Source organism: Trichosurus vulpecula, chromosome 1 (assembly GCF_011100635.1).
Source record: "Trichosurus vulpecula isolate mTriVul1 chromosome 1, mTriVul1.pri, whole genome shotgun sequence".
Lineage (NCBI taxonomy): Eukaryota > Metazoa > Chordata > Mammalia > Diprotodontia > Phalangeridae > Trichosurus > Trichosurus vulpecula.
The window spans coordinates 64,525,321-64,547,302 of NC_050573.1; the positions used below are offsets into that span (position 1 = coordinate 64,525,321).

The 21,982-nt window shown below is 43.1% G+C and overlaps 1 protein-coding gene and 1 pseudogene across 1 annotated transcript in view; both read right to left on the bottom strand.

The window, feature by feature from the left end:
* The window catches only part of LOC118848854 (cytochrome P450 4F3-like), a 140,755-nt gene that overhangs the window by 44,140 nt on the left and 74,633 nt on the right, over positions 1-21,982 (bottom strand). The window lies entirely within an intron of this gene.
* Positions 395-20,716, bottom strand: LOC118829016 (annotated as a pseudogene).

Genomic DNA, 21,982 nt, shown 5'->3' on the forward strand with positions numbered 1-21,982 from the left:
TGAATCCTTTTCCCTCTGAATCATCTTCCCCTGTTCCCCCTCTTTCCCCTCCTCTCTGGTCCAATTGGACAGACTGAACAGCCACTTCCAGGGACAGTTTTCTTCATTCACTCTATCCCAGGCCTTAGTAATTCCAAGGAGAGGGCAGCAGTGTGGGTATATCCTGTAGTATGGAGGATTCTAGGCACCAAGCCAACTGCCCTGGATTGTTTTATCTTGAATGGCAGAGCCTGCCCATTTGGGCAACATCCAGTCAGAGACATCAACTCCTATCCTCCCGTGCTCATCCCATTATTTGCCTCCCTACAACCACACCCTGGTTTAGACCTTCATTGCTTTTCCCTTGGAAAATTATGACAATATCCTAGCTGGTCTCTCTGTCTTTGCCTCCACCTTAGACCTCCTGCACAAGCTGCCTGTCGTCTTCACTGAATAACAGAATATCCGAGCTGGAAGGGACTTTAAGGATCTTCTAGACTAATTCTTTCACTTTACAGATGGGAAAACTGAGTCTCATGGAGGTGCAGAAGCATCACAGAAGCTCAGAGTTGCAAGCGTCCTCAAACATCTAGCAGTCCTTTATGTTTCCTCAGGGTTATACAGCAAGTTAGTGATCAAAGCCAAGACAAGGATTTAAACCCAGGGCTCCTAATTCCTTTCTCCATGCTCCTTCTATAACATTACTCTTCTTCTTAGTCTTCCTCATGCATAGCAGTCATCACAAAACCCCTTACTCCGAAGCTTTCAGTAAATTCCAGTTGCCAATTTGGATCCATGGTCGATCAAAGGAGATTGGTTTAACCATTCACAGAGGAAAACACAAGGTAGATTAAAGGTTGTACATCACCCAGGCAATGACAGTCAGTGAGAGGCAACCCACTAAGTAAATCCTGAATCATGAACATGAAAAAGAGATGAATGGTGTGAGCTAAGCTCAAAATTAAATAGAAAGAGATCATACTGGTTAGCACCAGACAATGACCCTGTTGCCTCCATAGTTTGATGTGAATTTCTATGGCAAAACTTGTTTTGAGGAGAAAGGGAATTTTGTTTCTTCTTTCTCAGTTATATTTACTCTCCTCTGATATGGACATTGTAGATTCTTGACAGGAGCTGGAATACATCTAATGATGCCCAGTAAAATTGGTGTAAAAGGAGACTGGCTGATGGGAGTACAATCCTTAGAGCATGCATGGTGTTCTCTGCCTATATAGTCTTGGTGTGCCTGTATAGAGGACAGTGATGTGTAAGGAGAGGCTCTGCCCCTGGTTATGGGTATGCTCTGTTTGCAGAACAATACAGGGGTGTGCTGGTAAATATTTAACAACCAGGCTGGGAGGGGAGGGAAATTATTGCGCACATCCTTTTAAGTTTATTTTGCATCAAGAACATTTTCTCCCTCACCTTCTTATGTCTAGACAGTCAACACAACAATAAATCTAGCCCTGATTTTTAGGGATTGTTGATTTCTGACACTGGAAATTTATAAATGAGTTCTTACAAAACAGTCATAGCTGGATCCAATACACTCATGGTTCCCCACTCACCCACCCCCATACACCCTGGGTTCCATTCTTACTATCAGCCCACACTGACCATTCAATTTCCTTGGGCTAACAAGCTCTTGTATTTCCTGGTGGCAGCAATTCTGGAGTTCCTGATGCTGGGCCAGGTTGTAGAGGACTCAGGAGATGCCACTTGCTGTTGTGTCATGGCCTAGGGAGTAGGAAGACATAAGAGTCAAGAGCAGAGCTCATCATGAGCCAAGCGGAAGAACACCTCCATCTCCCCAGCATTAATCTCTTCTCCAGGTCTTAGAGTTGTAGCATGAGATTGGTGAAACACCCTCCACATTAACCCTAGTTCGAGCAAGGGTCAGTGGGACTGATAGCAGGGATGAGATGCAAATAGAAAATCTCAACTCTTCCCCAAGCACCCTTAGCCCTGTTCCCTCTTCCCCACTTTGAAGCTCACCTTCAAACATGAAAGTGTCAGCTTCTGCCTGGATGTCCTTGTCTGACAGAGCCTTTCCATCTTCATCCTAGAACAGGCCCCTGTCTATGAGTTCTTGGCCCTTTCCCTTCCAACGAGAGAGCCTACTTAGATGTTCTAAGGCAGAAACTTCCAGTTCAACCCTTTTGCCTATCTCTACTCCCTTAGGTGGCACAACGGAAGAGCATGGAAATTGGAAGTCAAGAAGACCTGAACTCAAATCTAGCCTCAGATACTGTGACTCTTAACACTTGCCCTCTCTATCTACATTAGTTTCCTCCTCTATAAAATGGTGATAATAACTAACAGGGTTGTTGTGAATACCAAATAAGTTATATATAGGGTGCCTTGATAAAGAACCCTTTGATAAACCTAAAACTAGGCTCCATAATTCTTACGGCATCTAGAATCAACTCCCACCACCACCATGATCTCCTCATGCATTTAGAATCTCAGATTCCTCCTGGATGAGAATAGATAAAACCACTGACAATCACAGAATCCTAGAATTAGAAGAGGCTCTTACCCAAAGTGTAAATATCCTCTGTTTTTAGGGACCCTCCAAAACTTTTGGGTCTTTCCAGCATATTTAATGTCCCTTTGTAAATCTAGAAACAATCATAAATAATCCAAGGTATACCTAGAATCTGAGAGACTCCCTTAGCATACCTAGAAATAGCCTCAAGAAACCTCCCACCCTCACACCTTCTCCTCCTTCCCTTTTCCCTCTAACTCTACCTCCCTCTTTCTTCTCTCTCCTTCTCTCTTACCTTCCCTCTTCCCTCTCCTTTCATTTCTCTCTTTCTCATCTATATTTATTTCTATCTTTATTCTTCTATTAAATTTGTATCTATCAATAATATCTATCCATAGCCATCTACCTGCCTATTTCACCAAAATCTGTTCTGATGTATAGAGAACCAAAAGGGAAATACCTTTGGATAAATGTAGACTGTGTAAAAGTATTCTGGCACACCTAGAGTCAAAGAGTTACTTTTGGAAATGTTTAAAATCCTCGTGATTTCTTTAATATACACTGTTGTTGTTTAATTGTTTCAGTCATGTCTTACTCTTCATGACCCCATTTGGGATGTTCCTGGAAAAAGATACTGGAGTGGTTTGCCATTTCCTTCTCCAAATCATTTTACAGATGAGAAACTGAGGCAAACAGTTAAGTGACTTGCCCAGGGTCACACGAATATGAGGCCAAATTTGAACTCAGGAAAATTAGTCTTCCTGATTCCAAGTCTAGCACTCTATCCATTGTACAATCTAGCTGCCCCTTTATATACCAAAATACACCTAAAACCAGCCACAGTAATACATCTAGCATCATCTAGAATTGGGAAAATTCCTTATATACCTAGAACCAAAGAGATTTCTTCATTGTTACTAGAACTAGTCACAGAGATGCATCTAAATATATGTAAAACCTCAGAGACTCTGCTAATATACCAAAAACCAGTGAGGGCTGGCTAATCTACTCTAGCATCCAGAGGGATGATACATCCTTTCCCTACATACTCAATGGTCTGTATGAATTCACCAAAGTTTAACTTCCCTAGGGAAAGACAGCTTTTAAAGAAGATGGTGACAGTCAGGTGGGTTTCTCTTATTGGTCAAGGCTGCATCTGTTCCATATTTCATTCTAACTGATGTCTAAGGCTATGATTCTTCCCTCTGCCTAAGTCCTTCATGTCCCTTATATATTCTCTTCCTATCTTCTTTAGGACCCCCACAATGCTGTCATCTCTCTCCTCCCATTCTCCCTCTCCAAATTTGATACTTACTTTGGCCTGCAGGAGAACATCTATGAAGTCAATGGTTTTGCTTTTGCCCTTTCCCCTGAGAAAAGCCTCAGTCCCCTGCTGGTCAAGGATATGGCATTGTTCCTGGATGATGGCATTTGAGAAACTGTGTACCAGATGGAAGGCACAGAAGAAGTGCCATCTTTCACTGGTGAGATAGTACAGGGCATCCCAGCATAGAAGCGGCTGTTTGTAACGCTTTATCAGAAGGGAAGACAACTCCAGGATAGCTGAAACATAGGGACTTGGCTTCCTGATGAAAGCATAGGGCCCTAGGTCAGAGGTCAGGTTCAGCCAGGAGAGAATCCTGACCCCTCAGACTCTATATAGCTCAGAACAATTTCTATAATTTCCTTGAAAACAAGATCACAAATTCACTTTGACTCCCACCCCACCCAAGTGATTGGTGTTGAATGGAAAAGGGCTTCCCCAAGTTCTGGTTGATCTTGGTGCCTAGAGAGAAATGTGGGGAATCTGGCTTCAGCGGCCAGGAGCCAAGTGGAATGGCAGACAACTTGAGTTAACACAACAGCATGAAAGTGCCACCGAACAATCTTGAGCATCACACTGGACTGCACCTAAAACAAAAAAGCTGAAAGAAGCAGCTGTTGGGGGCCGAGGGCTAGCAAAATAACCCTGCCTGTGCAGAACCTAATAGTTCTGGAGAAAACAGGAGATAAGTGAGAGTTCAGCCAGGTGGGCCAACACAACTGTGGGGAATGGTTATCCCTTTGTGAATCCCTTTTGGATGTGTTTCTCCAAGAGGGACAACAGTGTACTTGACTATGCTGACAAGCTGCCTGAGGTCTCAGCTATGTCCCCAAAAGGATTTAAATTTAATATCCTGTATGCTAAAACAGCTTCTGAGTGCAATGCTCTCTCTAAGGGTATCTCTATGTCAGATGTTAGGTGACCTTTCCAACTGGAAGTCATAGAATTAGAAGACCGGCTTTCAAATCCCACCTCTTACATTTCCTAACTATGTGACCTTGGGGAAGTCACTTAATCTCACTGCTTCTTCTTCCTCATATGTAAAAAGAGTTTGTAGTTTCATATAAAATAATATTTTTTTCTTTTTTGCATTTCTACTCTAATATGGAAATGCTCATTTTATTCTTAAGGGTTTTTGGGGGGAAGTGGGTTGGAATATATGACCTCTGAGGTCCCTTCCTGCTCTTCCTCTTTGATCAGGATCTTACATTCCTCCTTGAAAAATCTATACTATCAATGTAAAAAAGGGAGATGGACAAAGGAACAGATGTTGACATGAACAATCATTATTTTCTACAGAAGACTTATTAATTCAAAATAATTACTACTGTGAGTAGGCAAAAAGACCCTAGAACAGGGGTGGGGAACAACTTGTTTTGGATTCAATCAAAGGGTTGCACATGAGGACCTAGAGAACCACATGTGGGCTGGAGGTTTCAGGTTGCCCACCCCTGCCCCAGAAACTACTTCAGCCAATAATATCCTTGCTAAGTAGAGAGGTAGGTCAGCCAGGGGTAAAGCCCATTTTGATTATGGGTATTAGAAAATGATGAACAGTGTTATCATTTCACGTGAGAAAAAGTGGTAGAGGAAAAACTGAGTTTACAAGAATATTGGAAGGAAATCCATTTAAACCAGAGCATCTTGAGAGAACTTAAAGAAGAAATTTGAATCTGACAACAGATTAAAAATTATAAAAGGTCTCTCAAGATTTATATAGCATAGTTCTCCCTATCAGTGTCAGAACCACTACATCTAGACACCACATTTAAACCTCACAAAGCATTAAAGGATTTCAGTCTTTTTTCTGTCATGTCTAACTCTTTGTGACTCCATTAGGGGTTTTCTTGGCAAAGATAACTGCAGTGGTTTGGGTTTGTCATTTCTTCTCCAGTCCACTTTACAGATGAGGAACCTGAGGCAAAGAGAGTTAAATAACTTGCCCAGGATTACACAGCTAGTAAGTCTCTAAGGCCATATTTGAACTTAAGTCTTCCTGACTTCAGGCCTGGCACTCTATCCACTGTGCCACCTAGCTACCCCATTAAAAGACTGATGACTATTAAAAGACACTTGATTGAATAGAGCAAAATGCAGCCTTAAGGTTTCTCCTCCAACAAGCTGCCTCCCATGCATTTATTAAAGCCATATAACATTCTTCAGAGAGCTACTCTACAAAAACAAACAAAACCTTGATGGATTTTACTAAATCCATCTTTTTTTTAAATCCAAATTAGATTTACTAAATCCATGTCCATACTAAATGGACATTACTAATAGAAAATGAGGCATAACATAGGGAATCACATGCTCACCAAAGGTGTTTGCAGTTGCCTTGGAGTACATCTAGTAAGGTTCAAAAATGGAAGGGGGATTTCCTATAGCAAGGGAGGTCCTTCAGATTCCACTCTTTTGGGATGACATTGTTTTAATTGCACATTCTGGAGTCTCCAACATGAGATGTATAATCGGTTAAAAGAGTTTGACCAAACACAGGAAAAAACAAATGGATGAAAATTGCCTATTGGCCAGAATATGATGTTCAGTAGGATGGATAATCCACAGAGCTCCATAGAAAATGCATAAACAAAATGACCTAGGCTGAGACTTGAATAGGGGAAAGTAGCTTGGATTGGGTTTCAGAAATTACACAGTGATTTTAATTAACCCAAACTTTTACCAGAAATCAAATATCATCATTCCACAATATTCTTTCAATGATATTGTATGGTTGAGAAACATCAAATACCACAGTCTCTAAGGAATTAATATTTTAGTTACCCAACAACAGTGGAGGAATACACGGTGATCATAAATAGGCTGCAGATTGTATTATCAATGAAAATTCTGCACACAGAGTGATTGAAAAGATGACTTACCAAAAAAGGATGTGAGCTATTCAGGCTGTAAGCAAGGGATAACAGAGGGACCTCTTGCATGTTTCTTTGGTACTCATGTCATGTCTATAGATCTACAGCAGAGATTATTAACCTTCATTGTATCAGGGACCCCTCTGGAAGCATAGTGAAGACTATGGAACCTTTCTCAAGATAATATGAGTTGCTAAGGTAACAGGGCTTTGGTGAATGCCCTGATCATCAAAGATCACCAAAGCCCGGCCCCATGACACCTTCCTCATGGTAAGACATCACAGGATATCTTCTCCCAGAAGCCCCTGGCTTCTCCCACATGAGTGCATTTTTCATAGGTTGTCTAGATCTGCTTCTGAAAGAAAATAGTCAGAAATGGCTTGCCATGTGGATGGGCCCAGCCTCCATTTTAGATCATCATGCATCAAGGTCCCATTACACCTACATTCATAATTGAAGGAAGTGCTAAATTTCTGTTAGGGTTTAGGGAAAATAAAAACCTATTTTTCCCATCTAAATTCATATATCCCTTCAAATCTAGTCATGACCCTCTTAGGCTTATCCAGAGAGGAGTGGGAGAGAATAGTCTGTGGACCCCAGGTTAAGAACTCCACATCTTGGGGCAGCTAGGTGGCCCAGTAAGTAGAACACCCGGCCCTGGAGTCAGGAGGACCTGAGTTCAAATCTGGCCTCAGACACTTGACACATTTACTACCTGTGTGACCTTGGGCAAGTCACTTAACCCCAATTGCCCTGCCAAAAAAAGCAAAAAAAATTTAAAAAAAGAACTCCACATCTAGAGAACACCCTTCTTCCAACATTCTAAATGGACACCCTATAGAAGAAAGTAAAGCTTCCCAGGATATGAAGACGAGCGAGTTACAATCTGCACCATGCTAGAGATGATGATATTGAGTTTAAAGACTCATTAAAGTTTCCAAGGCTTACAAAACTTTGCTCATAGTAACCCTGAAAGGAGGAAGTACAAGTATTACCATCATCCTTTTGAAGATGAAGAAACTGAGGCACAGAGAAGTTAAATGATTTGCCTTAGATCATATACATGGGGCCAGATTTGAATTCAGGTCTTTTATCTTAGACCAGAGCCCTTTTCATTCTCTCATATTGTTTCACTATAGATTAGTGGGCCCTTCTGCTACTAGGAACAGAATTCTGTCTTTTTCCCATTCAAGATCTTTGAGTAGGTGTTGCCCTGCACAGGATCCCCAATCACTATGGCTCAGTTTCCACTACTGGACACTAAGGCTGACTGTCTGCCTTCCAAGATCTGTACTTACTAATTGTAGCTGATCTCTCTAACACCGTCCTCCCTGTAAGTCAGTACCCTGACCTCTTACCTCCAAGTCACAACAACTGCCTTCTTACCTGGACTTACTCCTATGAAGCCTTCTCTAGTCACCTAGGAAACTTGCTCTGAGGCTCTGTCTGGTCGATGGACCCCTGATCTGGCTTTTTCTATCATCGTGCAATCTCCTGTTAACCCAACATGCGTCTAGGGCACCAGGCGAATGGGAGGAACAAGTCAGGTCACCACGAGTTCATTAAGTACTTGTTATGCCAGGGGTGGGGAACCTGCAGCCTCCTTCTAAGTCCTTGGGTGTGGCCTTTTGACTGAGTCCAAGTTTTACAGAACAAATCTTTTTTATTAAAGGGATTTGTTCTGTGAAGTTTGGATTCAGTCAAAGGGCCCCACTTGAGGACCTTGAGGGACACATGTGGCCTCAAGCCTGAAGATTCCCCACCCCTCTAGCTAGAAACTGTGTTTAACATTGGAGGAATAAAGAAAAGCATAGTTATAAAGAGGCAGAAAGGAGATGAGATGGGAATAGTTTATGAGAAAATGAGGGAGAGATAGGAAAAGCAGAAAGGTCTAGAAGAAGAGATAAGAACAAATAACTTCTAAACCTGGTTTCCTACTTCCCAGCTTCCCAGAGGTTTTCAATAGATTCAGCCAATGTCATAATTAAATATCTGTAGTATGCCTAGCATGGAGCCATCTAAGGGAAATAGTTTGTGATATGAAGGAATGCTGATGATTTATTTGGATTTACTTTACATCCTGCTACTTTGCTAAAATGGTTAATTCTTTTAGCTAACTTTTTCATTGAGTCTTTAGGATTTTCCAAGAATATCATCTTATTATCTGCAAAAAGAGATAGTTTTATCGCCTCATCCCCTGTTCTGATTCCTTCAATTTCTTTTTCTTCTCTCACTGCTATTGCTAGGATGTCCAATACAATACTGGATAATGTTGATGACAAAGGTCTTGTTTCACACCTGATCTTAATGAGAAGGCCTCCAGGATGTAGTAAGTAACTAATGCTTATTGATGGTTTTAGAGAAATGCTGTTTATAAATGTAAGGAAAAATCCATTTATACCAATATTTTCAAGTGTTTTTTAATAGAAATGAATGTTGAATTTTATCAAAAACTTTTTCTGCATCCCTTGATTTTTTTAACTTATATTATTGATGTAATCAATTACGTTAATAGTTTTCATTATGTTAAACCATCCCTGCATTCTGGCATAAATTCCATTTGATCATAATGTATAATCTTTGAAATGTATTGTTGTAATCATTTAGCTAATATTTTATTTAGGATTTTTGCATCCATATTCATTAATGAAATTGGTCTATAATTTTCTTTTTCTGTTTTTACTCTTCCAGGTTTAGAAATAAGTATCATATTTGTTTCATAAAAGGAGTGTGGTAGAATCCTTTCTTTACCAATTATTCCAAATAATTTATTTAATATTGGAATTAGTTGATCTTTAAATGTTTGATAGAATTTAATTATAAATCCATCAGTTCCTGCTGCTTATCTCTTAGGAAGCTCATTTGTGGTCTGTTCAATTTCTTTTTCTAAAATAGGTCTATTTAGATACTCTATTTCCCATCTCCAATTTATATTTTTGTAAATATTCTTTCATTTTGCTTAAATCATTAAATTTATTGTCATAAAATTGGGCAAAATAACTCCTTATAATTGCTTTAATTTCATCTTCCTTGCTAATATAGTCACCCTTTTCAATTTTAATATTAGTGATTTGGTTTTCTTCTCTCTTTTATTAAATCAAATTAAACAGTTGTTAATCTATTTTATTTTTTTTATAAAATCAACTTTATTTATTAATATTTATTTATTAATTCAATTGGTTTTTTACCCTCAGTTTCATCAATCTCACCTTTAATTTTTGGGGTTTCCAACTTAGTGTTCAGTTGGGGATTTTTAATTTGTTCTCTTTCTAGTTTTTTTTTTTTAATTCCACACCCAGTTCATTAGTCTCCTCTTCCTCTATGATGAGAAGGAAGAAAAAAAAAGAAATTTACATGATAATTTTGTTTGTTTGTTTGTTTGAAAGGAATAGCAAGTTATGCATAGTAGATGTGCAGTTTCATATACAGTCATTTTTTTATTGTACTGTTATAAAGATGCTTGTTTTTTCCATAAATTTAAAATAATTTAAAAAATAACAGTCATATTTGGCAGTGAAATGACAACAAAGACTTACGATGACTTTTCTGAGGTGTCCATGACAAGCTGCCTCCCCCTGATGGAGGGTGGACAATAACAGAGGGTGGACAATAACAGAAGGTGGAAGAGGCAAGTTTGTGAACTCACTCCTAGCAGTTGCTGTTGTGGCTGAAGATGCATTTCTGCCAGCTATCCAGGGTCATGAGGCTAATGTGTTCAAACATGTCCAGGTAATTGCTGCCCTCAGCACACAGCCGCCTCCATTTTGCCTGAAAGAGTGAGGGAAGTAGAGGGAGAGAGACAGAGACAGAGATAGAGACAGACAAAAGACACAAAGAGAGAGAAAGACAGAGAGACAGAGACTGAGAGACAGAGAGACAAAGAGACTGAAAGACAGAGAGAGAGAGAGTTAATTAGTTAGTAAGTTGGTTTGGGCCTTATGTTAGGACCTGACCCACTGGCTTCTGCCTCTTCAGGCACCCAGAAAGAACAAGGGAGAGATCACTCTTTGCCATAGGGAGAACAGCATAGCTATAAGCCACACTGAGCATTTTCCATTGGGATGGAAAGATCCTTTTTTTGGGAGTCAGGAACTAAGAGTTAGTCCTGGCTCTGCCTCTGAAACACTGTGTGACCTTGGAAAAGTGACAACACCTCTCTGAGTCAGATCATCCTTCCTAATCTGTAAAATGGGGATAAGCAGTACTGGCCTCCATACCTGCCAAACTATTGTGAGGAGATGAGGTCATGTGGATTGGAAACTGACCTGCGAAGTCCTGGAAGAGGCTCCTAGATGATAGTAGCTCTGGGCTCTGCCTCAAATCCCCAATCCAATTACACTCTTACTAAGAAAACATGGAGGGTACAATGGCTCCAGTTATGCCTCCTGAGGCCCAGACTGGTCTGGGAGGGAATTCACTTTGTGCAGGCTCAGTCCTGGATGGGTGCCCTTCCAATTCCCAGCTCCTCCATGCTCACATGCATGATGTCTGCACTCTGGTTCAAGTTCTTCACTTAAGGTTTGAGGATGTCAGAGTGAAAAGCTGGGGTCAGCATGTGCCAGTGCTGGTGCTGGCTCCATTTGTCTCCTTTACTCAGCAGCAGCCCATCCCCTGGAAGAAAGACAGTGAGACAGATCAGTCTCCAAGTTTCCGGTCTCAGACCAGTCTCCCTTCTCCTAGAACCAGATGCTCAGCCCTTATCTCAGTCCTCCATTCCTTCTCCCAAGTCCCTAACAAAAGGCCCTAACCCAAATCCCCAAATACTAAGTCCTCAGCCTATTCCCCCATCACCAGTTCCCTAGCCCTCAATCTGTAGACCCTCTTCTCCCAATCCCAGGCCTCCATTTCTAGGAGTCTTCAGTCCCTAAATTTCCTAAATACCAATATTAAAACCCAATCACCCACCCCACCCCTCAACCAAGGAATTCCTACTATTCCTCCATAATTTCAAATGCTCCAGAGCCTAGCTCCTAGACTCCCCAATACTGGCCTCATCTCAATCTCTCAGGTCACAAATATGCATTTCTTAGGCCTTCTGACCAACCCACTCCACCTTCTATCTCCTGGCCAATGCCTTCTCTCCAGGTCCTATTTATTCCTACACATCACTCACCGAACCAGGGTTCCAAGAAGCTATAGAAGAATTTGTCCTTGGATGCAACAGGGCTGAGAGAGAGAGACAGGTCCTTCGGAGGCCTGACACGACTATGACTGGGCATAAGAGAAAGAACAAAGAGCATATAACAGCCCAGACAAGGTCAAAGGAGGAGAGGTCAATGAAGGGATGGGGTTCCAAGCTTTAAGTCAGGGAGGAAAGTGACTAGGTCTTCACTTCCTGTATCATACCCTGCCCCCTCCCAGTTCCCCTCTAAGCCCAGTGCGGACAAGACAAGAAGAGAAGGACAGCAGAGAATGGAGCCCGTAAGGAGGTGAGGCTAGGCAGAGGGCAGAAGGAAAAGAGTGGAGATAGTATTATGGACAGACATACCTAGCTATGCTGAGTAGACACAACTGAAGGAAGGCCCAGATGTGATGCAAAGCACTCAGGACATGGTCCAGACTTGATCCAACATCATGAACATAGCCTCAACATGGTATCAGGCACCATGCATTCCAAGACATGAACTATACACATTCTTGACATGAGCCAAGAAAAGTCACAGACATGATGTTTTGAGAGGGAGATCTATCCCTCTCAAAATTATGACTCAGAAACTCACTAAGTCAGGGCTTAGACATATCCTAGACATGACCCAGCCATTCCCCAAGACATACCCCTATAGATAGCCCCAGACATATACTTTGAACACAGGCTTAAACATCAACTTAGACACAGTGCACACATGGACTTGGACATGACTTGGGTATTTTCCTTTCTCCATCTTTGACCTTCCAGTTTCATTGGTGCTGGGAAATTCCATTGCTGAAGCTCTAGAAATCACTGTATATCGTTTACTCATCTGAAACTTATGGTCTTAGAGGTTTCAGAGGCACTAGGAGGTTAAGTACTTTGCCTATGATTATGTAGCTAGTATATGTCACAGACTATGGACCCAGGTCTTTCTGACTTGAATGGCAACCCTCTATTCTTCAGGCCAGGCTGCTCTCATGCCCTGGATAAGGTCCTAGGGATATGCCAAACAGAACAAATCTCCCTCCCCCACCCAGTCCCAGCTGAAGGGCTTTAGAGATGATATCTGTAGATATGCGGTCCAAATTCTATATAGCCTGAATAAAGCATCAGTGCCTCCCCATCCCCATCCAACCTATGGCACATAAGGCATGACCTAGACATATCATTAATATAAGGCCAGATGCCCCCATACAAACATGATCCAGACATCTCTTGGTCTTGCCTCTCGATGCAATTCTGGAAAAGTATGCTAGATACAAGTTTAAATATAGCCCTCATCACAGTCTAGATACGGCTTTGGACCTAATGAACATGAGGTCCCAGGGACAGCCTAGGCATGCCCTGCAAACCTGGCACAAGTATACCTCACATATTAGCCCAAAGCACAGCCTCCCAACGTGGTACCCCAAAAACCAGATATAGTCCCAGACAGCCTAATATATGGCCTCAGTTGTAGCATCATCCCAGCTAAGACATGCATGGCTCTGAACATCCTGAGACACGGCCCCAAACATACCACCAATACCTCTCAGACCCAGTTCAGATACAAATTGGATGTGCCCTGAAGAATCCCCAAACATGGCACCAACACAGCTTAGAAATTACCTAAGACAGTCTGAATTTGTCCCTAACATAGCTCAGATACACCCCAGATGTGGCCCTATGCAGCCAGAGGCATGGACCCAGACAAGTCACAGATTCAATCATCACACATATCTCAGGGCCTAGGATGCTGTCCAGTCAAAGCAGCTGGCTAAAGAAGTGAGATCCATGGGAGTTAAGATAAACAGGAGACAAAGTTGCCTTGAGCAAGGGTCTCTATTCCCCTGCTGTTTCTGGAGCCTGACTTGAAAAGCTCATGCTCCTTCCTTCCTTCTCTCCCTGTCCCAGGGCAGGCAGTCAGCACGGAAAACTCAGTAGCCAAGCCTTTCACTGAGAACAGGGCAAGGCAGAGCATGGAGGAGGGAAATCTACTTGAGACTAGGAGGATTGGCTTGATGTAACAGGGGTGGAAGATGCGTATCATGAGGCACCAAGCCCTTACCAACCAGCAGCATACATCTCTGAAGCTTCAGACCAGAGACTGAGTGTACAGCAATTTCTCTTTGGAATTATGTATCTGGAGGAATAGAGGGGGAGGTGTTCACACCTGAGAAGGCAAGAGGCACAAGGAGCCAGGTGGGCAGAGGGGCTGACTGGGGTCTGGAGTCGCTTTCTTCCCTTTGTCTGACATCTTCATCCCTCTCCAGCCTGTTTACTCTCCTACAAAGGAGTCCGCAGAATGTGCCCTCCCATGAAGTTATGATTTATTCCACTTATGGAGTGAGTGAACACACAGACCTTGAAAGAAATAAGTAGAACATTGGGGAGGAAATGCTGGGTATCTGGACCTTTCCTTCTTTGCTTCACCCATGACCCAAACAAGTTCATAGGATCATGGGATCCTAGAGCTGGAAGGGACTTCAGAATTGTTTGGTAGTTTTTCAGTGGTGTGGGACTTACTGTGACACCTTTTAGGGTTTTCTTGGCTAAGATATTGGAATGGTTTGATTTTTCCTTCTTCTTCTTATTTTACAGATGAGGAAACTGAGGCAAACAGGGTTAAGTGGCTTGCCCGGAGTCACACAGCTACTAAGTGCCTGAGGCCAGATTTGATCTCAGATTTGACTCTGGGCCTGGTGCCCTACCCATTAGCTTTCTTAGCTACCATATCAAAGGACGATTTTTTTTTCAGATTATCTTCTATCTAGCCATGCCTCCTTATCTTGTTTTCGTGAAAATAACTATTTGTTCCCAAATATAATTTTAATCCCAATAAAATTCATCTTATTGTTTTCAGCCCAACATTCCTCTCTGAAAGAACCTTTCTGAAACCCAATGCTCATCTGCCTGGTGAGCTAGCTCTCTGCCTCCATTCATACATTCATACTCCATCCACACTGGACTTTTAAGTCTCCGCACATCTAACCCTGCTTTCTTCTATCAATATGCATTCCTACACATTGTCTCAAATATGATAAACAAATTCCTTCTTGACTTCTGCCTTCCTTTCTTTAGGCTCCACCTCAGACGCTGCCTTTTCTAAGCCTTCCCTGATCCTCCCAATTAAATGGGATTTCTACAACCTCCATTTTCCGTAGAGTACTTTGTCTTTCTCCTCCCCTTCTCTATCATATGTATCATGCTTGCATGTATGATTATGGTATCACCCTTCTCTCCTATTCCCCCTACCTCTCAGTAGACAAGGCCTTTATTTTCCTTGAAGAGAAGCACCTTATCATTTCTGCTGATATGAGAAGCACAGGCTTGAACCTCATACATCCATCATAAATTTTTATAAGATCGAATTGAATCAAATATAAGATAGACAGGCTGGGTATGATCTCTCCTTTACAGATGAGGAAAATGAAGTCCAAAGAAGTAATGGGACTTGCCAAATATTAGACATGGATCAGAGTAGAGCTGAGACTGGATAAGAACCTGATTCCCAGTCTGTATTCCTTCCCCTGGATCTTCTCTCTGTCCTTGGCCCCCTCCCAAAGCAAGGTCTCCCTTTCCAAATTAGGCCCATAGAAAACCAAGGGCCATACCTGAGGCTTTAAGCAAGGGCAAGATGACCTGAGGATGGAAGAGTCTGATCACAGGAGTGAATGGCACCATCTACCAGATATGGACATCACAAAACAAATGGATCATCTCCCGAAGAGAGCGAATATTCTCTTCAGTATCCAGTGCCTGGGTACAACAATCTTGGGTTAGAAACATGAGGAAGCTAGAGCGCCTTCACAGAGCTCCTTCTGCCAGCTACCTCCTGGACACTCCAGTTCAGAGATGGGGCTGGCTGAAATGCAGTTCTCCTTTGGTCCTTCCCTTGTGCATTCTCATTTCCACTCTCTCAATATTTGTCTCTAATTTCTATGGCTTTTCCTTTCCCCTTCTCTTTCCTCCCTTTCCCTTCTTTCTCTCTCTCTCTTGTTCTCTATGGGCAACTTTGTAGCACAGTGGATGCAGTGCTGGGCCTGGAGTCAGGAAGACTCATTTTCCTGAGTTCAAATCTGGCCTCACATACTTTCTAGCTGTATGACCCTGGGCAAGTCACTTAACCCTGTTTGCCTCAGTTTCCTCATCTGTAAAATAAGAAGAAGGAAAAATCAAACCATTCCAATATTTTTGCCAAGAAAACCCCAAATAGGGTCATGAGGAGTTGGAGGTGACTGAACAACAACTTTTTAGTCTAGAGATCAGTGTGGATATATACAATCAGAATATTGGATTGAGCTCCAATCTTCTGGGAAATCATGTCCCCCTACCCTGATGTACTGTGCATCAATGGACCATAATCACACGCATGGGCTATAATGGAGTCTATCACACAAACTTTGTCTTGTCTTTTTCATTTTGAAGTCCTTCTATTTTTAAAGGAACACATCATTCTCCTCAATAATCTGGATAACAGAGAAGTGTTCCTCAAGCGACTTTACCTTATTTCCTAAGAAGTCCAGCCTGCACCTTGAGCATAGATAACAACTACTCTGGGAAGGTGCAGGCAAATTCACTTAGCTCTCCATACTTTATGAAAGCAACAATCCCCCTTCTTTGTCACTCTGCTAATATCTCTTTTGAATCCAAAGTCCAGTGGGCCTTCCTGGGCTAGGGTGTGGGCAATGAAGAGGAAGACTGAAGTCCTCTCTCACCAGCAAAAGGGGCCCAACAGAGCCTATGCTAGCATACTTCTCCACACTCCCTCTACTCTGGGCTCCATTCCCCCAAACCATAGTAGCATATGCACTGGAAATCCCCATTGTATTCTCCTTTCTCTTTTTCTCTTGACCCAAGGGATCCTTCTCCATTATTAATACCAGTGCCCCACCAACTCCTTTCTCAACATGAATCTATTTCCAAACATTAGAAAGTCTTTCTTTTCTGTCATCACTAACATTCTTTTTTTTGCAAAATAACGGCCTTTGGCACCAAAGTAGGCACTGCTGCTCTGAGCCTCCATCTATCTCTTCCATCCCCCCAACAACTACACACACACACACACACACACACAGAGAGGGAGAGAGAGAGAGAGAAAGAGAGAGAGAGAAAGAGAGACCCCTGCTATTGGATAAGGCTAGTGAGTTGCCTACTAAGGCCTGCTCCAAAGATGGGGAATAAGGGCGTAAGGGCATCCTGGAAGCATTCCTGAACCCATCTTAAGCAGAATAAGTTTCACTTTCCTCTAACCTTATCCCCGCTCCTGCCTAGCAGGAACTGGGGAGGCAGGGGCCATTCAGAAATGAGGAGATGTGATGGCAATAGAAAGGGAAGAAGAGGAAAAGGAGAGAAAGGAGATGGATAAGGACAGAAGAGGAAGAAAATGTGATTGGGAAGCCTTAGGAGGAAGGATAGAATCAGGAAAGCCATAGTGTACAGAATGGGAAAGCAGAGAGTGTTATGAGGTGATGCTGGAGAAGAGATTTGAGATTTTATCAGAGACAATAAGACAGAGACAGAGAAACATATTGACACAGGTATATTAGGGACTTAATATTTACTTCATTCAGTTGTTGAGACATAGGGAGAGGGGACTAAGGATTGGGTATACAGTTTCAAATCAGGAAGCCTACATAACTTGACTGGAGTGACAGCAGGAAGGACTCCAGACCTCTAGGCATACTTGGAAAGCTTCAGGCTAGGGACTGGTGCTGCTACTACTGATGCAGAATTCCCCAGCTTAACCAGTCTGTCTCCCTCCTTGCCCCCACCACAATATTTTATGCCTCTCAAGAAATATGCTATCTCTTCTGCCCTCTTTCTGTATTGAGGTATCTCACTAACAGAGAACACATAGACTTGCCTTCATCAGTCCCTGCCTTTCAGGTCCCATTTAGCTCTCTAGAACTCCTGTGGACATGCTTGTACAATCTACCAGTCTCTTTATTAGCTGTTCCCACAGAGAAGAAAGTGACACAGGGATCTTTCCTTCTCAGCTGTAGATGAAAGCTCCCTGCACCTCTCCATTCCCAGTTTCCTAATAGGTTGGCCTTAAGAAGACTCTGGCATGCCTCTCCTGTTCCCATGACATGGACAACAAATTGATTAGCCCCATAAAATCATAGAGCCTAGAGTGCCTGAGCTGGAAGGACCCCTAGAATATGTTGGAATTGAGTGAGGAGACTGTTAAGACTTTTGGAATATAAAATGGTAGAACATAAAATAGGGGAGAAAGATCCTTAGAGCATAGAATTTCTGAATTGGAAGAGACCTTAGATTAGAGAACTTTAGAGTCAGAGGGGTCCTTAGAACATTATCAAAGATGAGAAGCATCTTAAAATACATATCTTCAGAAGCATAAGGGTGCTTAGAATAGCAAATGGTTGAATTTGAAGGAACGTTAGGAATAGAATATAAGGGCTGGAAAGGATCTTAGGATATAGAACATCAGAAAATTAAAGGACTTTAAGATAAACAAGGCATGATCCTAGAAGGACTTTAGAACATAGAATGGCAGATCAAGGAGAGGACATAAATCATTTGTCATATTCCACAGAGTTAATGTTTCCACAGTTGACAACCAAGGGAGTCTCCCTGGTAGAGGGAAGAGTCTGACTTTAAAAGAAGGATGTCAGTGTCCAACATATCATCAAAAAAGATACAAACCAAAAACTAGGTAAGGTCAGGAGCTGAGTATTCTCAGAGGGTTGAGGCGGCCATGGGAAAGGTAAGGGAAGGAGAGCTTAGGGCCATGGCCTAGGGCAAGAGTAAGCAGTGTAGAATGATTCCTCTTGACCTTGAGGAGCAACTTTTTGAGGCATTTCAGTTGTCCTTACATGAATGAAGAACAGTTGTGATTGATTCACAGTTGAGGAGAAAGATGTAGAGTTATTTCATCTATAGAGGAAATTCGAGGAGGAGGAAACTCCCTTTACCAACACAGGTCACCAGCTTCTCTGCAACATAAAGCCATAGAGAGATGCCAAAGGTCTAAGAAGTTTAGTCACTCAGTCAGCATCACACAGCCAGTATATATCAGAGGTGTGATTTGAATTCAAATGGCACATAGTAGGCACTTTATAAATCTTCACTGGCTGAGTTTATCTCTTTGAAAATTCTACCTGTTGAAGCTCATTCTGCATCCTGGGGCCAAGCAAAACAAGGTGAATTTATTCAGGTCTTCTGGTCTCCAAGGCCAGATCTCTGTCTACCCTGCCAGCTGCCCATCTCCTCATTATTACATAACTAATAGGTTTCAGAATCAGGCCTTGAACTAGGTCACCCTTCCTCTTTCTTCTCCATCATACTGATTCAGACTTTGCCCTCAGTCTCTGCCTATAACAGGGGTTCTAGAGTTGGTGATGGGAAAACACTTGTTTGGGAAGGGGCCTGGAGGGTAGATAAGAGGAGGAACCAAATCAGAAGGGAGAGAATGGCTCAAGGAGGAACTGATGCCCTTGATCAGACCCAGCAGGACTCTTCAGACCTTCCTATGTATGATATTCTTGGCATTCAGTGTGGGCTCTAAGCCTTCTTGATGATTCCACACCACATTGAGAAGGCAGCCACCTTCCCTAGGTTCCCTTGAGACAGTTCTGAGGATAGGCAACTCCATCACTAATAGCCATTGAAACCTCTGACACACAGAATGCTATCCTTCTAAGAGAGGCTTTCCTCACCCCCACCGTTTCTCAACAACCCTTTAACTCAGCCCTTCCATCACCTTGGTCCACCCCACCCCTCCTTAGTGCTCCAAGCTTCTCAGGCTCTCCACCACCTTTGATATTCAATCTTCTCAGCCCCCTGATCCTTCCTCCTCTGTCCAACACTCCCTAAGGCCCTTTAGTCCTGCCAAGCCCTAAGCATTGCAGTCTTCCAAATCCCATTCAAAATCCTATCAGTCCCTATTACAGCATCTTGGAGATTCCAACAACTTCCACAGTGGCCCATGGGCCTCATCTCCTGCTATTCCATCTAGTCTAGGGGCCAGGCCTTCCTTTACTTCCATACATTTCACTATGTTTGTAGCTTGGAGCCCATCCTCAGTCCCTTATCCCATTAGTGCCCCATTCCCTCAGCCTCTCCAACCCTCCCATTCTCATGCTCTAGGGCAAGTCCCCCAAGTCCTTTAGTTCCTTCAGTCCTATGTCCTCTGCCTCCACTGATTCCATAGGCCCCACGCCAGTCTCCCCACTTACCCACACCAGGTGACCAAAGAGCCAGTTCTTAAGAGGGGGCTGAGGGAAGCATCATATTGTTGGACACAGGTTAGGCCCTTGACTGGGACCCAAGTGCCAAAGGTCAGGAAGGCCAGGAATGGGATGGAAGAAAGCCTAGGCTCCAGGCCTGTGAGGCTCAGCTGATGAGATAGCCACTTGGGGGCAGGCAGCATCCTGCAGTAAGATAGATCATGAGGCTGAGGGGTAGGTATAGTGCAGTCCTAGGTGAATTGATGGGGCTGGAGATACGGGACAAGGGATAAAGAAGGAAAGAGCCATGAAGAGCAGGCCTAATTGTAGGGAGCCATTTCAGAGCAGTTTAAAGAGGGATTAGGGAGTAACAAGATTAGGAGTGATGGGAGAGAGAAGTGAGTAGAAGAAAATGAGAGGTCTGTGGAAGAAGGAAGACACAGAGGCTCTGATTGGCACCAGCGTGTTGGCCCCTCTAGGCTTAGAGCCCACTAAAAGCACCCTCCTAGAGGGGTGTACATCCCCCAGACTCCTAAAGGAAGCATAAAGCAGAGTAGGGCCACCCCAATCCTTAAATAGAGAGGCCTCTCCCCCTGCCCCAAGCTGGGCTCTTGGTCTTGCATTTTTTTTGTTTTTTTTTTTTTCGTTTGGTTTTCTTAATGCCAGCATTTTCTTGATGTCAGTAACTAACCCTAGGAGCACATCCCCTCCATCAGCCTCTTCCAGGCTCCAGGCCCAACACTGGGGATTCATGGATATTTTGTGAACTACTGAAGTAACCGAGCTGCCTCACCTTACTTCCCTACTAGAATTCTCTGCTAAGTCCAAGCTGACCTGGCCTGAGTCTGAATTCCAATTCTAGAACCCTGAGCCCTTCAGGGTGGCAGATATGACTCTCTTCCCAAGCAGAGGAGTCCTGTAGTCCCTGCAGCCAGCTCCTGGGGTGTGTAGAAGGGGGATCCTCCAAGGAAAGCACCTAATCCTGCTTCCCCACCAGCTTGTTCAGTTTCCTGCTGACAAACGTTCCATTTGCCCGAGTTGGACCCACAATCTGCACTTTATTCCTACTCCCCCATCCCAATTCCTCGCAAACATTGGCTGCTTCAAGATCCCTGTCTCCCCTCATTAAAACAAGAGGTTGGAGCTAGTCAGCCAGTCTTGAGCTGGCATCCAGTTGCAGGAGGAGTCATCCCATTTCCCAAGAACTGAATAGTGAAAGAAGAGATGGGTGAAAATCCTTGAGCACCAGGTAGGATGAGCCAGAAAGACTCACCCATTTGCCAAGAGTACCTAAGGGCAGAGATTGGGTTCAACACTTACTCCTGACACAAAAGGCAGGGTGAAAATTCTCCAGATCTTGCCCCCTCCTCCCCGCTCCTGGTACCTGGTACACATAAGGGATCAGCGACAGCCCCTGAGACTGAGGTAAAGTTGAACACTAGAGTCTCAGGTGATGCTTGGCACTAATGGGAGTGGGGCTGTCACGTCAACAGCCCAAGAATCTCTTTGGTTGTGGACAGCCCTAGTAGGCATAGTTACGAAGAATTCACAGCCTGCTCATCACTTCCTAGAGGATGGGGTATGGGGCAGGGGAGAAAGGAGGAAGAAGGAAGGAACAAGAAATCCTGAAATTCAGAGTTTGTCCTGGGATCAGGGAGGTATTTCCCAACTTCCCTCAACCCCGCCCACCTTCACTGGGCCCTTTTCCACCTGCAGATTTGGGTACTGATTTCCCTGAGCAGGTGGGGCCAATGGGGGAGAAGACACCATCTCAGGAGGGTGGGAGGGCTGGGGGCCTGGGCCCAGTGGAGCCAAAGGCCACTGAGGAATGGGCTAACTTTCTAAAAGTAGCCTTCCTTTGGTTGAAGCAGGAGAGGGTAACCAACTAAAGTACATATATCTATATATCTATATCTATATCTATATCTATATCTATATCTATATCTATATCTATATCTATACATATCTATATCTATCTATATCTATATATATCTATATATATATCTATATATCTATATA